Source organism: Bos grunniens, chromosome 1 (assembly GCF_055505025.1).
Source record: "Bos grunniens cultivar Pamir isolate PY7600 chromosome 1, Bosgru_T2T1.0, whole genome shotgun sequence".
Taxonomy (NCBI): domain Eukaryota; kingdom Metazoa; phylum Chordata; class Mammalia; order Artiodactyla; family Bovidae; genus Bos; species Bos grunniens.
The window spans coordinates 31,930,883-31,945,486 of record NC_141165.1 but is presented as its reverse complement, the minus strand read 5'-3'; the positions used below and the strand labels follow the sequence as shown (position 1 = coordinate 31,945,486).

The 14,604-nt window shown below is 41.7% G+C and overlaps 1 protein-coding gene across 4 annotated transcripts in view; it reads left to right on the top strand.

Annotated features, from left to right (window-relative positions):
* SLC9A9 (solute carrier family 9 member A9) overlaps positions 1–14,604 on the top strand; it is a 660,343-nt gene that overhangs the window by 572,075 nt on the left and 73,664 nt on the right. Inside the window, exon 15 of one of the 4 annotated variants that reach the window (XR_015158063.1) lies at positions 1,570–2,142. The exons of the other annotated variants lie outside the window; for them this stretch is intronic. The gene's annotated coding sequence lies outside the window, so the exon portion shown is untranslated. Of the gene's footprint in view, positions 1–1,569; positions 2,143–14,604 lie in introns of those variants that run through there. 4 annotated transcript variants of the gene reach the window in all.

The window sequence follows — 14,604 nt, the reverse complement described above, 5'->3', positions numbered from 1 at the left end:
ACTTTTGACCTCTGTCCATTGGTTTATTTCTTTATTTGCTTTGCACTTAATTTTTGCAGTTCAGCATGGCTGTGCACAGAATCTGGAAACTAAGTCTGTATTATGCCAGTCAAGCATGAAATTATAGCTTGTTGGCTGATAGTGCACAAGGGTTCCTAGGAGACTAAGCATGAGATAACAGTACTGAGGGCTTCTAACAGGAATTTGATCAACCATTATTCCAAGACACTTATTATTTTGTTTACAATTTCATGATGCACAAGTTCTCCTGATGTGTCTTTAATGCTTTTAAGAATTCTCCAATGCCTTAGTCTTTGACCTGATTGCTTTTTTCCATGTCAGTTAACACCTTTTGGGGGAGCTGTAATTGTATGTAGCACACTCCATAAGTCAGGCAGCACCCATTCTTTTACAGAAGCAGTTGTCACTCCCAAAGTCATATTAATAATTGTAAGAAAACAGTGAATTGAGCAACAGCTGTTAACATTAACCTAATGATCAGAACTGAGCACAGCCAAGCTTGGCTTTGGAACAGAAGAGGAAATTACCACTGTAGATGTGAATGTTAAGAATTTCGGAGAACACCTCAACAATCTGCTCTTTTAGTAACTATTGTTCACTGGGCATAACAAGGGTTTTCAAAGATGGGGCAATACAATGTGATAGAGAGCCTTAGGAACAGCAGTAAAAAGGATCTGAAGAGTCATTTATTTGTGTTAGAAACAAAGCAGTGTGTCACTGCAGAAGGAAGGAATGTGACATAAAGGGAGGTGGGCGGGGAGGAAGTTTGTGCATTGAGCAAGAATCAAGCAGCCTGGAAACCAAGCAGATCTTCATCCAAGGTTTGAGCCCAGTAGGTGAGCAAGAGAGCTGGGAACTGCATTTCTACTCCCTCAGTTGCTCATCTCCGGTGAGGGGGTAGGGTAACAAATTATAATTAATTACAAAAGCAAAAGATAACAGCCAAGACACACTAGCAGTAAAGGAAGCTGAGGACACCTATCCAAGGAGTGGTGTGATGAGCCTCCACACCAGGAGGGGGCACTAGTGAGCATATTATGAGACAGAGCAAGGTGGGGTTCCAGGGAAAATAATCACTGATGATGATTGAGAGAGAAGCCATCCACCAGCAGATAGTGGCATAGGGAAGCCAAAATTCTGTCCCTCAGGCTGTCAGTTGACACAGAGCTTTGTGTAGGAGGCATCAGGAAGCTTTCAGTTATGGAGTCTGAAGTTTTCCAGCATTCTCAACCATTCCATGGCTATAATTCCAACAAGGCCTAATAGAGAAGAGATTGCATGGCATTCTTTCATGATATAACCTAAGGTGGTATGACTTGTGGAACTTCAAAGGTCTTGGGATTCAAAACACATGTGTTCAGACCCCCATCTCTTTTGATTAATATTGAATAACAGTGACCTAGAAAAGTCACTTTTCAAATCTCTGTTTTCTAATCTTCCAAAGGGGAAGAAGCTATTGTCATAATGGTAAAGTAGCAAGTAGTATGCCCACGTTCATGATTATTTAAGTAACTTGACAACCCAAAAAAGATGTCCTTTTCATTATAGGGGACTGGAATGCAAAAGTTGGATGTCAGGAAACACCTGGAGTAATGGGCAAATTTGGCTTTGGAGTACAGAATGAAGCAGGACAAAGGCTAATAGACTTCTGCCAAAGAACACACTGGTCATAGCAAACACCCTCTTCCAACAACACAAGAGAAGACTCTACACATGGACATCACCAGATGGTCAACACCAAAATCAGATTGATTATATTCTTTGCAGCCAAAGATGGAGAAGCTCTATACAGTCAGCAAAAATAAGACTGGAAGCTGACTGGCTCAGATCATGAACTCCTTATTACCAAATTCAAACTTAAACTGAAGAAAGTGGGGAAAACCACTAGACCATTCAGGTATGACCTAAATCAAATCCCTTATTATTGTACAGTGGAGGTGAGAAATAGATTTAAGGGACTAGATCTGCTAGACAGAGTGCCTGATGAACTATGGATGGAGGTTTGTGACATTTTACAGGAGACAGGGATCAAGACCATCCCCAAGAAAAAGAAATGCAAAAAAGCAAAATGGCTGTCTGAGGAGGCCTTACAAATAGCTGTGAAAAGAAGAGAAGCAAAAAGCAAAGGAGAAAAGGAAAGATATAAGCATCTGAATGCAGAGTTCCAAAGAATAGCAAGGAGAGATAAGAAAGCCTTCTTCAGCAATCAATGCAAAGAAATAGAGGAAAAGAATAGAATGGGGAAGTCTAGAGATCTCTTCAAGAAAATTAGAGATACCAAGGGAACATTTCATGCAAAGATGGGGTCAATAAAGGTCAGAAATGGTATGCACCTAACAGAAGCAGAAGATATTAAGAAGAGGTGGCAAGAAAACACAGAAGAACTGTACAAAAAACATCTTCACAACCAAGATAATCACAATGATCTGATCACTCACCTAGAGCCAGACATCCTGGAATGTGAAGTCAAGTGGGCCATAGGAAGCATCACTACAAACAAAGCTAGTGGAGGTGATGGAATTCCAGTTGAGCTATTTCAAATCCTGAAAGATGATGCTGTGAAAGTGCTGCACTCAATATGCCAGCAAATTTGGGAAACTCAGCAGTGGCCACAGGACTGGAAAAGATCAGTTTTCATTCCAATCCCAAAGAAAGGCAATGCCAAAGAATGCTCAAACTACCACACAATTGCACTCATCTCACACACTAGTAAAGTAATGCTCAAAATTCTCCAAGCCAGGCTTCAGCAATATGTGAACCGTGAACTTCCAGATGTTCAAGCTGGTTTTAGAAAAGGCAGAGGAACCAGCGATCAAATTGCCAACATCCGCTGAATCATCAAAAAAGCAAGAAAGTTCCAGCAAAACATCTATTTCTGCTTTATTGACTATGCCAAAGCCTTTGACTGTGTGGATCACAATAAACTGTGGAAAATTTTGAAAGAGATGGGAATACCAGACCACCTTATCTGCCTCTTGAGAAACCTATATGCAGGTCAGGAAGCAACAGTTAGAACTGGACATGGAACAACAGGCTGGCTCCAAATAGATAAAGGAGTACATCAAGGCTGTATGTTGTTACCCTGCTTATTTAACTTACATGCAGAGTACATCGTGAGAAATGCTGGGCTACAGGAAGCACAAACTGAAATCAAGATTGCCGGGAGGAACATCAATAACCTCAGATATGCAGATGACACCACCCTTATGGCAGAAAGAGAAGAACTAAAGAGCCTCTTGATGAAAGTGAAAGAGGACAGTGAAAAAGGTGGCTTAAAGCTCAACATTCAGAAAACGAAGATCATGGCATCTGGTCCCATCACTTCATGGCAAATAGATCGGGAAACAGTGGAAACAGTGTCAGACTTTATTTTTGGGGGCTCCAAAATCACTGCAGATGGTGACTGCAGCCATGAAATTAAAAGACCCTTACTCCTTGGAAGGAAAGTTATGACCAACCTAGACAGAATATTAAAAAGCAGAGACATTACTTTGCCAACAAAGGTCCGTCTAGTCAAGGCTATGGTTTTTCCAGTGGTCATGTATGGATGTGAGAGTTGGACTGTGAAGAAAGCTGAGTGGCAAAGAATTGATGCTTTTGAAATGTGGTGTTGGAGAAGACTCTTGAGGGTCCCTTGGACAGTGAGGAGATCCAACCAGTCAATCCTAAAGGAGATCAGTCCTGGGTGTTCACTGGAAGGACTGATGTTGAAGCTGAAACTCCAATACTTTGGCCACCTGATGCAAAGAGCTGACTCATTGGGAAAGACCCTGATGCTTGGAAAGATTGAGAGCAGGAGGAGAAGGGGACGACAGAGGATGAGATGGTTGGATGGCATCACTGACTCAGTGGACATGAGTTTGGATAAACTCCGGAGGTTGGTGATGGACAGGGAGGCCTGGCTGCAGTTTATGGGGTCGCAAAGTCGGACACAACTGAGTGACTGAACTGAACTGAACTGAATTGACAGCCTATACAAAATCCTCAGGCTGCTGCAAGTCATTTTTTTTTTTTAACATAAAGGTGATTGATTGCCCTCAATCATTCTGATTTTTTTTCCTCCAGCAAGTGGCTGCTCTGAGTAGAAGCAAACACCAGAAAATCCATCTCCTGGTTTGGGTGCAGTCAGGTGTATCATTGTTTTTAAAGTATTTTTCAAAAATATGTGTATGTATGTTCCAAGTTCTGTACACACACTGTGGGCTGGGAATGAGTTAAATCAAAAATAAATGACTAGGCAGAGCTGACTGGCTGCTGCTTGCTCCCTCTCCCTCCCTCTCTATGGGTTTCACAGAGGTGTTTGTTAATATAACACTGCCCTGTCTGCCTGGCAGGAGTTTGAGTCTGACACAGAAAGCCACAGGTCAAATTGGGCCAAAAATGTTTACAGTGCCCTTCCTTTTGCTACATTTTTGGTGCAGGCTGAAATATTACACAAAACAGGATTCAGTCTTATTTACAGTGAAACCTCTTAAAATGGATTTAGGCACAACTGAGTTGACAACCATAATACTTTGACATTGCAGTCAAAAATGAAAGCTCTTTTCTTCCTTAAAACTTTCCAAGACCACTAAGATGATATAGCCAGTTTGCAGCCTGGCACAAAAAAAAAAAAAAAAAAATGCATTCCTTACCTTCCCCAAATACATGAGTATATATTTAATAAACCTTTTATTTAAAGAGATCAATTGTTATTGTTGTTACTGTTATCCAGTAGCTGAGTCATTCCTAACTCTTTGTGACCCCATTGACTACAGCATGCCCTGCTTTTCTGTCCTCCACTATCTCCCAGAATTCACCCAAATTCATGTCTACTGAGTTGATGATGCCATCTAACCATCTCATCCTCTGCTACCCCCTTCTCCCTTTGCCTTCAGTCTTTCCCAGCATCAGGGTCTTTTCCAAAGAGTCAGCTCTTCGCATCAAGTGGCCAAATTTTAGAGCTTTAGCTTCAGCATCAGTCCTTCCAATGAATATTCAGGGTTGATTTCCTTTAGGATTTACTGATTTGATCTCCTTGCTATCCAAGGGCCTCTCAAGAGTCTCCTCCAACACATCCATATTAGACTCTTCTATACAAAAGTCACTTAACTGGCATTTAAGGATCCCTCCTTGTTTCCTTTACCCTTTTCTTAAGAATGAAAAAGCAAAAAAACATGTGGTTCTCCTTCATGGGGTCATGACTGGCTCCACTCTGGCCCTGGCAGAAGCAGCAGTGAGTTCTGACCTTCAGAGTAGCCAGACAGATACTCCTCTGCCAACAGAGAGGATGAAAGTCTAGGAAGGAAGGAATATGGCTACAAGGCCAGGGTTTCCAAAGACTGGAGATTCCCCTTCCCACTACTTAGTTCCCCAAGAACCTTATCAGGGTTTGCCAAGCTGCCTGTAGAGCAAACAGTAGTTTCTAAACATGGAGGCAGCTCAGAATCCCCTAAGGCTTTGGTTAAAAGTTAAGATCACTGGTCCTCTTCCTGAATATTCTGATTTAACCAGTATTCCATGGGACTCTGCTATAGTAGGTCACCAGGAAAGTTTTGGGAAATTCCAGAAATCATCTGAAGGAGTTGCCCTATCGGGTTCCAGTATGTTCTGACTGCTGTGCCCATTTTACAGAAGAGATCACTGAGGCTCAAAGTCACAAAGCAAGAAAGGGGCCAAACTGACTCATGAACCAAAATCTGTTAGAATTCCAGAGTCCACACCCTGACTCACTGTGGGACAGTCTCTCCAAGTGCAGTGGGTGACTGTCAACTTACTTCCTCTGCTGCGGCTTCTAATAGTTTTCCACATGTCAGCTTCCAACAGCTCTCTGCTAATATATGCTGTTGAAATGGAATAACCAGCATTGTTAATCAGAAACCTTGTTTTTAAACCCATTTTAAGTCCATGGTCATGGTATAAGGGCATGTAGGTAGATGCAGGTCTCTCCCAGGAGTCAAGTTCATGGGCTTTGTGACACCTCTTTTCCATTTGTGCTCAGGCCACTTTTTCAGACGTGCATGGGGTGAAAATTGGATTTCCAGACAATTAAAATTAAAAGAAGTCCAATTGACTGACACATGTAAATGCTTACCAAGGGATTTCTTATATCTAGCGCTGTGCTCTTCACACCAATTATAGCCTTCTTTTTTTCAAATATATAATTAGTAAAAGCAAACTGCTCAGGTTGAAGGCGGAATGAATATCTTAGAGCCTAGAGTCCAGCCGTTTCTCCACTGACCTTCTTCTCCTCCCCATGAGATCCATTCCACACACCAAGGAATCTTGGGGCCCCACAGAACATAGCTGGAAAGCCAAGGTTCTAGTGTCTCCTTCCAATGATTAAAAAAAAAAAAAAAAAAACAGATGCTAATGAAATGCAGAAGATTTTGCCAAGAGAGTAAATCATAACAAATGAATAAAACATCTCTTACCTGGCTCCATTGTTAGAAATTAATAAAAACCTGATAATTCTAGACTTTAGACTTGGAGTTAGGGACTTCTGCAGTCTGTTGTATGTTCCTGTGCTGGTGGCTTTTATTACCAGGGCAAGTCATGGGGCTTGCCTGGCTGCAGTAACTTGTGTCTCCTCAAGGCCTATTTTCATGGTCTATCGCCAGACCAGGAAGCAGCCCACTGGACTTAGGTAAACGTTGTCAAAGTAAACATGTTCAGGGCTGCTCGTTACTATAGCTGCCTTGGTTGTGTAGGGAGATAAGAGAACTGAAGTTTCAGACCAAGTAAGAATTTAGTGTTTCCTGTGAATAACTAGTTTCCTGCTTATGAGTTCTGAGATGATTCTGATAGAGCATTAATTGGATTAATTGGGTGCAAAATAAAAACCTGCTTACTTGAAATGAACTTGTGAAAGAGACAAATCCAAGTTGTATATATATTTGCAAAAGGACATTTAAAATTAGCGAATGTGTCTGTTAATTTGAGAGGTTCGTTGTGCTGTTGGTTCACAAAAATTACAACCAAGCAAACACGCCTTGTTAGAGCAATGACATGATATGCTTACAATGAGGATTTAGGCCAACCAGAACACAAAGTGAGAGCACAGTTCCTGGTAGGTGGGGATTACCTTGTCCAGACCAGAGAGAGACATTCATGTTCCCATTAGGCCTCCATAAACAGACTACAGTCAATGTAAAAATCACCCATTTCCTTAATGCCATTTGCAGGGCTAAAGGTTACAGGTTTAGAGGTTAACATACTAAGTGAAGGAAGTCAGACAGAGAAAGACAAAACCATATCATATCACCTATGTGTAGAATCTAAAATATGACACAAATGAAACTTATCTGTGAAACAGACTCACAGTCATAGAGAACAGACTGTGGTTGCCAAGAGGGAGGTGGGTGTGGGAAGGATGAATTGGGAGTTTGCGGTTAGCAAACTGTGGCTAAATAACAAGGTTCTACTGGATGGCATAGGAAACTATATTCAGTATCCTGTGATAAACCATAATAGAAAAGAATATAGAAAGAGTATGTATGTACACACACACACATATAACTGAATTACTTTGCTGTGCAGCATAAATCAGCTATACTTCAATATATTTTTTTAAAATATCACCCATTTTCTGGGCCACACGGTGAGCCCAGACTACTTGCCAGAGCAACAGGCTCAAGTTTTAGTTCTCAAAAGTGAACTTGATCATACCTAAGAGTAGCAACACACTCCCCACCTGCTCTTATTTCTTCTAATAAATTTCCTGTGTTTTACATGTGATTTACAGTAAAGTCCTGAAAGTAAAATGAAGGAGTAAAAAGAATATAACTCTTGTCATCAGATTACCCTGTGATCGTAGCAAGTTACTTAAGGTCTCTAAGATGTGGTTACTTCAGCTGTAAATTGGGGATAATAAATACATATTTAAAAGATTAATGTGGGGATCAAATGAAATTATATATTTGCATATAAGTTAGCAAACACGTAAACACACAGAAGGCTGTCAAGAAAGCAGAGCCATTATTATTAATAGTTATACTATTTGAATAAATGCCAAACAATGGCAAATCCTTTCCCATCTTCCCCGAGCCATCTTCTCCCCTCTCCACAATTGTCAGGAAGGAAGATGAAACCTCTTATGTTTAATAATGTTCTCAACTAATACCCAGACAAGTGGATTTCATCCCCTAGGTACACATGAAATCATTTGGGTTCATTGGTTTAGAGTGCGTCCTAGGTATAAGATATTTTTAACAAGCACTCAAGTATTTCAGTGTACAACTAGGGTTGAGAACCAATGGCTTAAACTACTGAACACTCCAATCCATTCTCTAGTGAAACGGGCTTTCCAACAGTCAAGTCTGACGCTGTTATTTCTATATTCAAAAAGCTTAGATAGCTTCCTTTGCCTAGTGAATATAATTTTCCTGTGTTCCAATCCAGTAAGGTGGAGGTGGCTTCCTAAAGCCCTGTGTAGAGAAGGATTCCTTGGGCTGGCCTGGGCTCAGCGGGAAAGAGCACCATTCATGACAGGCTGGGGATATCTGCCGTGAGAGTAGAAACGGGGAGCGCTGGGATTTGCCCAGTATATGGAATAAACGAAAGCGCCAACATGACATTGGAGATCCTGCAAAAGGTTATTTCTCTAGTTCCATTTCCTCCCTATGAAGCCACAAACTTTATCCATAATCCGTTTCTTATTTCCTTAATTTTCCTCCCAAGCATGAGTCCTTAACTCCATGACTTGACTCATACTATTCCTTTGCTAGGAAAGGAAAGGGCCTTGCCCTCCTCCCACCCCAACGTCACCACTGCTCAATCCCCTAATCCAGCTTCAAAATTCAGGCTGAATGTCACCTGTTCAGGGAAAATTCCTATGACTACACCAGATATAGTCTCTCTCTCTCTCTCTCTCACCTCTATCCTTGTGAAGCATTTTCCCCTATTTTTATAACTGACTTTGTCATAATACCATATGGTAATTTACTCTATGTTTACATATTCAAATCCCCCAGTGTTTGAAGCATATCATTAATGCTCAGTAAATGTTGATGAATGAGTGAATAGACTCCTTGGTGGCAGATACTATCACTGCTTACTCATCTTGTTCCCAATGCCCAGCTAATAACTGACACGTAGTAGGAATTCAGAAGTCTGCTGAGCAACTGAGCCAGTGTCTAAAGGCTCTGCTGCTATCCATATGGCACCATGATCTGGGCTCATTCTGAGTCACAAATCACAATCTGCCAGAAAACTTCCATCTGGAGTGATCACTCCCCTCAGCAGCTTTTCCTTTTAGTCTTTAGGCCTGTTTTGTTCTCTATTCAACAGAAAATAATTGAATGCTAGCACTGACTCAAAAATAACTTTGGAAGCTATAAAAACTGTAAAATGTCTATTAATAATATTGTGCAGGATGCTTTATGACAGTCCTACTGGGGGCCATCCATCTAGTTCTCAGGGTTTCTTTATGCATTTCTGTTGCACATGTTCTTCTTATCCATGTGGTCAAGGCAGCCCACCAGCCCCTCACACCCCCTCTTGTGTGCAGCACAGCCTTGCTGACTGCTCAGTACAGACAAACTGATCAGATGTCTATGGTAGGGAAAAGGAAAGTGCTCAGGGTTTGCTCAGGATTATCCCTAATCAGTTAATGTTGTGCAGAAGAAGTGTTTAGAGCAAGAAATGGCAACCCACTCCAGTATTCTTGCCTGGGAAATCCCATGGACAGAGGACCCTGGCAGGCTACAGTCCATGGAGTCACAGAGAGTCAGGCATGACTGAACAACTGAGCACACACACAACATAGCATAGAAGAAATCATTGCATCTGTCCTTTCTAAAGCCCCCCACCTGAAACATAAATGCTGTCCTCTCTCCATTAACTAAAGGTGAAATTCTGCCCACAGAGAATCCTTTTGCAAGCACAACCATGCTGAGATGCACAAAGAGTTAAGCTTTCTTGATTCCTTGTGGTTTACTCATTTAAATCAGCATCGCCACAGAGCAGAAACTATTCTGGCTCCATGCATAAGTGGAACATCTAATATAAAATTACATTATAGTGAAATATGCGTTAATGCAAGCCTCATAAAGTGCTTTTCATGTTCTGTGGGCATCCAGAAGTTGAAAATGACTATAATCTTATTTTAGTTGCTGCTCAAATGATGATTCATCAGGTTAACACGCTTAATTAAAAGTCACATTTGAAACATTCAAAGGGATAGTTAGTTCGCTATTGACATTTGCTATAACATATTTAAGCATTGTGGAAACAAGACAATGGAATGTGTCACTCCTGCTAGGAATAGAAGGACGATCTTTTATGATCTTCAGGAAACAGCGTGTGTTTGACATCCAAGAAAATGTAACTAACCGTATCCTAAAGTATTAGCCATTAATAATACATTTGTGCTTTAAGAGATAATCTCAAAATAATATCCAAACCACTTAACTGTCTACTTTTAAATGAAAATGAATGAAAAAGGGGTATGTCCAGACGCTGTTTACTCTGCAGCAGGTCTGATTAGTTGACTCTTGGGTACAGTCCTCAGAAATGGACAAAGCCTGTCCAGAGACCGTCGCTTTCCATTTCTAATGACGCACCTGTTTCCAGTATTGAACGTGAGACTTAAAGCTAATAAAGTCCACTCCCCCCGACTTGACACTGAATTTAAAATAAAATGACTGAGCTCAATTCATTCACAAATGTCTTGACAATAGTCAAAACGCCCCAACAATAATGCTTTATCCTTTTCTTCTCCTGCCCTAAAGTCCATAGTGGTTTACAATGCAGCTGAGCCGCCCTCTGCTCGCCTTGGTCTCACCGACAGCTCTGGCCAGTTCTTCAGGTTGCACACAGGTCCTCACGTCATCATCTGTTTCCTTCACTCCCAGGACTCAAAGCCTGGCACAGTGGGTCGTAGTCCAGGCAAATTCCACTTTTCCACGAACTGAGCCTCCAGCATTTTTTAAAAAGTATTTTGAAAGCTCTTTCTCAGGATTTCCTCCTAATTACCCTGTCTCCTGCATTAGGGAGAAAAAACACAGAGCCAAGTCTGGGGCTGTACAGGTGCTGAAAAAAGCTAGGGGAAAGGGAACCCTACCCAGGGGACCTGGGTGCAGGCACCACCAGTGAGGCCCCCACAGCCCCCGTGGAGAAGGAACCTGAGCATCCTGACGGGGAGCTGCTGGAGGCTGGGAGATGAACAGAAGGGCACTCCCTGGGCCAGGAGGCAAGTAAGCATGTCTCCATCAGTCCAAGACCCTTCCAGGCAAGAGGATCATCACCCTGGGCACTGGGAGGCACAGGGTGGTGCACACAGGCGTGCCCTGCTTCTCTGGTGTTAACCACCCTCCTCCCAAGACCTGGATGGGAAATTAAAATTGTTTTGCTAATCAATGATTTTAAATCTCGTGTCAATAGAGACTCTGTGCTACCAACACGAGAGGGAGTTTCCTTTACAGGGTCTAAAAGTTACTCATTTTTCATTTTGGCTACCTTGTTCCTCAAGGCTCTACTGAGTACCCTTCTCTGCCCCTGGTTTCAGCTTCTCACATTCTTTCTTTGCTCGCCCATCAACTCCCATACTGCCCCTTGTGCTGCAACACACAAGCATATACACACAACCTTCAAGGCACAATAAATTACCAGATCTGTGAAAGGCTGTCGTAAATAGGAAACACCCTTTATGCGTTAGGGTTTATATGGAGCAATGTGTTGTTTGGATAATGGCTGTACTGAGGCTTAGAACAGCTCCCTGTCCTTAAATGGTTGGACTCTTGAAAGTTAGTTATTAACATGGATGGACCTAGAGCTTGTCATATTGAGTGAAGTAAGTCAGAGAAGGAGAAATATCGTATGCCATCCCTTCTATGTGGAGTCTAAAAAGAAATGATACAAATGAACTTACAAAACAGAAAGAGACTCACAAACTTAGAGAATGAACTTACTGTTGTGCGGGCAGGGGGAGGATAGGCGGAAGGGATAGTTAGGGAGTTTGGGATCGACATGTACACACTGCTATATTTAAAATGGATAACCAACAAGGATCTCCTATATATCACAGGGAACTCTGCTTAATGTTATGTGTTAGCCTGGATGGGAGGGCATTTAGGGGGAGAATGGATACATGTACATGTATGGCTGAGTCCCTTTGCTATCTACCTGAAACTATCACAGCATTGTTAATCAGTTATACCCCAATACAAAATAAAAAGTTTAAAAATAAATAAATATAAATGCTTTGCTGAAACGACTCCCCAAAAAAGAAAGTCAACTGTGCAGAATACTAAACAGCACAGAGCATGCATACCTGCAGACTGGCAAGAACAGCAATTCCAAAGAGAGAAAATCCAGGTACCATTCTAACAATCCTTCAGGTCCATGACAAGTAGGGTGATGGGGGGTGAAGCAAGCTCATCAGAGGGAACAACCAGGATTCCTCAACAGTCCAAGCTAACTGGTGGCAGAAACAGGAAGAGCCCTGTGTACAAGTTGCAGAAGCTGGGAAAATTCCAGGAATGGTAACAAAATTATTTCCAGGTGGAAAACAAGAAGTTCTGGTAAAGAGGATCACAGGAAGCTGGGCTGTGAGCACTGTGTAGGCTTTTTTTTTTTTATTTTAAATTTTATTTTATTTTTAAACTTTATTGTATTGGTTTTGCCAAATATCGAAATGAATCCGCCACAGGTATATATGTGTTCCCCATCCTGAGCCCTCCTCCCTCCTCCCTCCCCATACCATCCCTCTGGATCATCCCAGTGCACCAGCCCCCAGCATCCAGTATCGTGCATCGAACCTGGACTGGCGACTCGTTTCATATATGATATTATGCATATTTCAATGCCGTTCTCCCATATCATCCTACCCTCTCCCTCTCCCTCTCCCACAGAGTCCATAAGACTGTTCTATACATCAGTGTCTCTTTTGCTGTCTCGTATACAGGGTTATTGTTACCATCTTTCTAAATTCCATATATATGCGTTAGTATACTGTATTGGTGTTTTTCTTTCTGGCTTACTTCACTCTGTATAATAGGCTCCAGTTTCATCCACCTCATTAGTACTGGTTCAAATGTATTCTTTTAATGGCTGAGTAATACTCCATTGTGTATATGTACCACAGCTTTCTTATCCATTCATCTGCTGATGGACATCTAGGTTGCTTCCATGTCCTGGCTATTATAAACAGTGCTGCGATGAACATTGGGGTACACGTGTCTCTTTCCCTTCTGGTTTCCTCAGTGTGTATGCCCAGCAATGGGATTGCTGGATCATAAGGCAGTTCTATTTCCAGTTTTTTAAGGAATCTCCACACTGTTCTCCATAGTGGCTATACTAGTTTGCATTACTGTGTAGGCTTTTGAATCAGGGAGATGGAGGAAGAGGACTTTGGGGGACATGATCAGGACATCCTGACTCCAGTGTTGTGTCAGCACCCCTTCAAGACGGCAGAGTTCACCTGCTTCTTTGTGGTTCACTGTTACTGTGTTCTCAGGCTGTTGAGAACAGTTCTATGAAATAATCTTTAAAACCATCAAAGATCTGGAAACCAGAGGAGCTGCAACTACTTTTATATATTTCTAATTGCTAGACTTTACTTTTTGGAGCAGTTTTAGGTCTGCACAGAGAGTATAGAGTCCCCATATACACCATCTCTCTCTGCATGTAGTTTCTCCTGTTATTATTAATATTTTGCATTCATCTGCTATGTTTGTTCCAACTGATGAGCCAATATTGATACATTATTATTAACCAAGGCCATAGTTTACATTGGGGTCCACTGTTTGTGTTGTACATTTTATAGGTTTTTACAAATATAAAAGGACATATGTCCGCCATTACAACACATGTACTAGTTTACTTTCTAAAGACAGCTCAGACTCTGATTTATAGATATCTATCTACATGCGTGTTCAGTTGCTTCAGTTGTGTCCGACTCTTTGCAACCCCATGGACTGTAGCCTTCCAGGCTCCTCTGTCCATGGGATTCTCCAAGCAAGAACACTGCAGTGGGTTACTATGCCCTCCTCCAGGGAATCTTCCTGATCCAGGGATCGAACCCATGTCTCCTGCATTGCAGGCGGATTCTTTACCGCTGAGCCACTCAGGAAACCCAGATATCTATCTAATACTGATTAAAACCCACATAGACAGGGAAAATGGATAGTACTTGTACACAGAGCAGAAATGTCTGTGTAGAAAAACTCCCTCTGCTGACACAGGTTGCAATCCGGAAGAGAGGGGCCTTGCAGAACCTTTCTTTTCTTACTAAAAATAGCTCATCTAGGTTTGCAACTTTTAGTGGAACCTGAACATTGGGGATTGGACTAGTTAGTGTTCAAGGAGTTTAGAATGAATTTGGAAGAATTGGTATTGCTCCTCATAAAACTTACTACATGCCCTTGATTTTTCCCCTAGATAGCTTGGAAAATCTAGTTACTACTACATTCTGGAACAGTGTGCCAGCCCACCAAAATTTTGAGGTCAGAATGTCCTAATAATCCTGAGTTATATTCAGAGTATTACCCTCAAGTACATTGAACAGAAAAATATTAGAGGCTATTTCTCTATCTCCAGTAGGTGACCGTAGATGGAGGATGTTTGTGGAAGAACTAAGAATGCTTAAGGCAGGGGAGAGGGGTG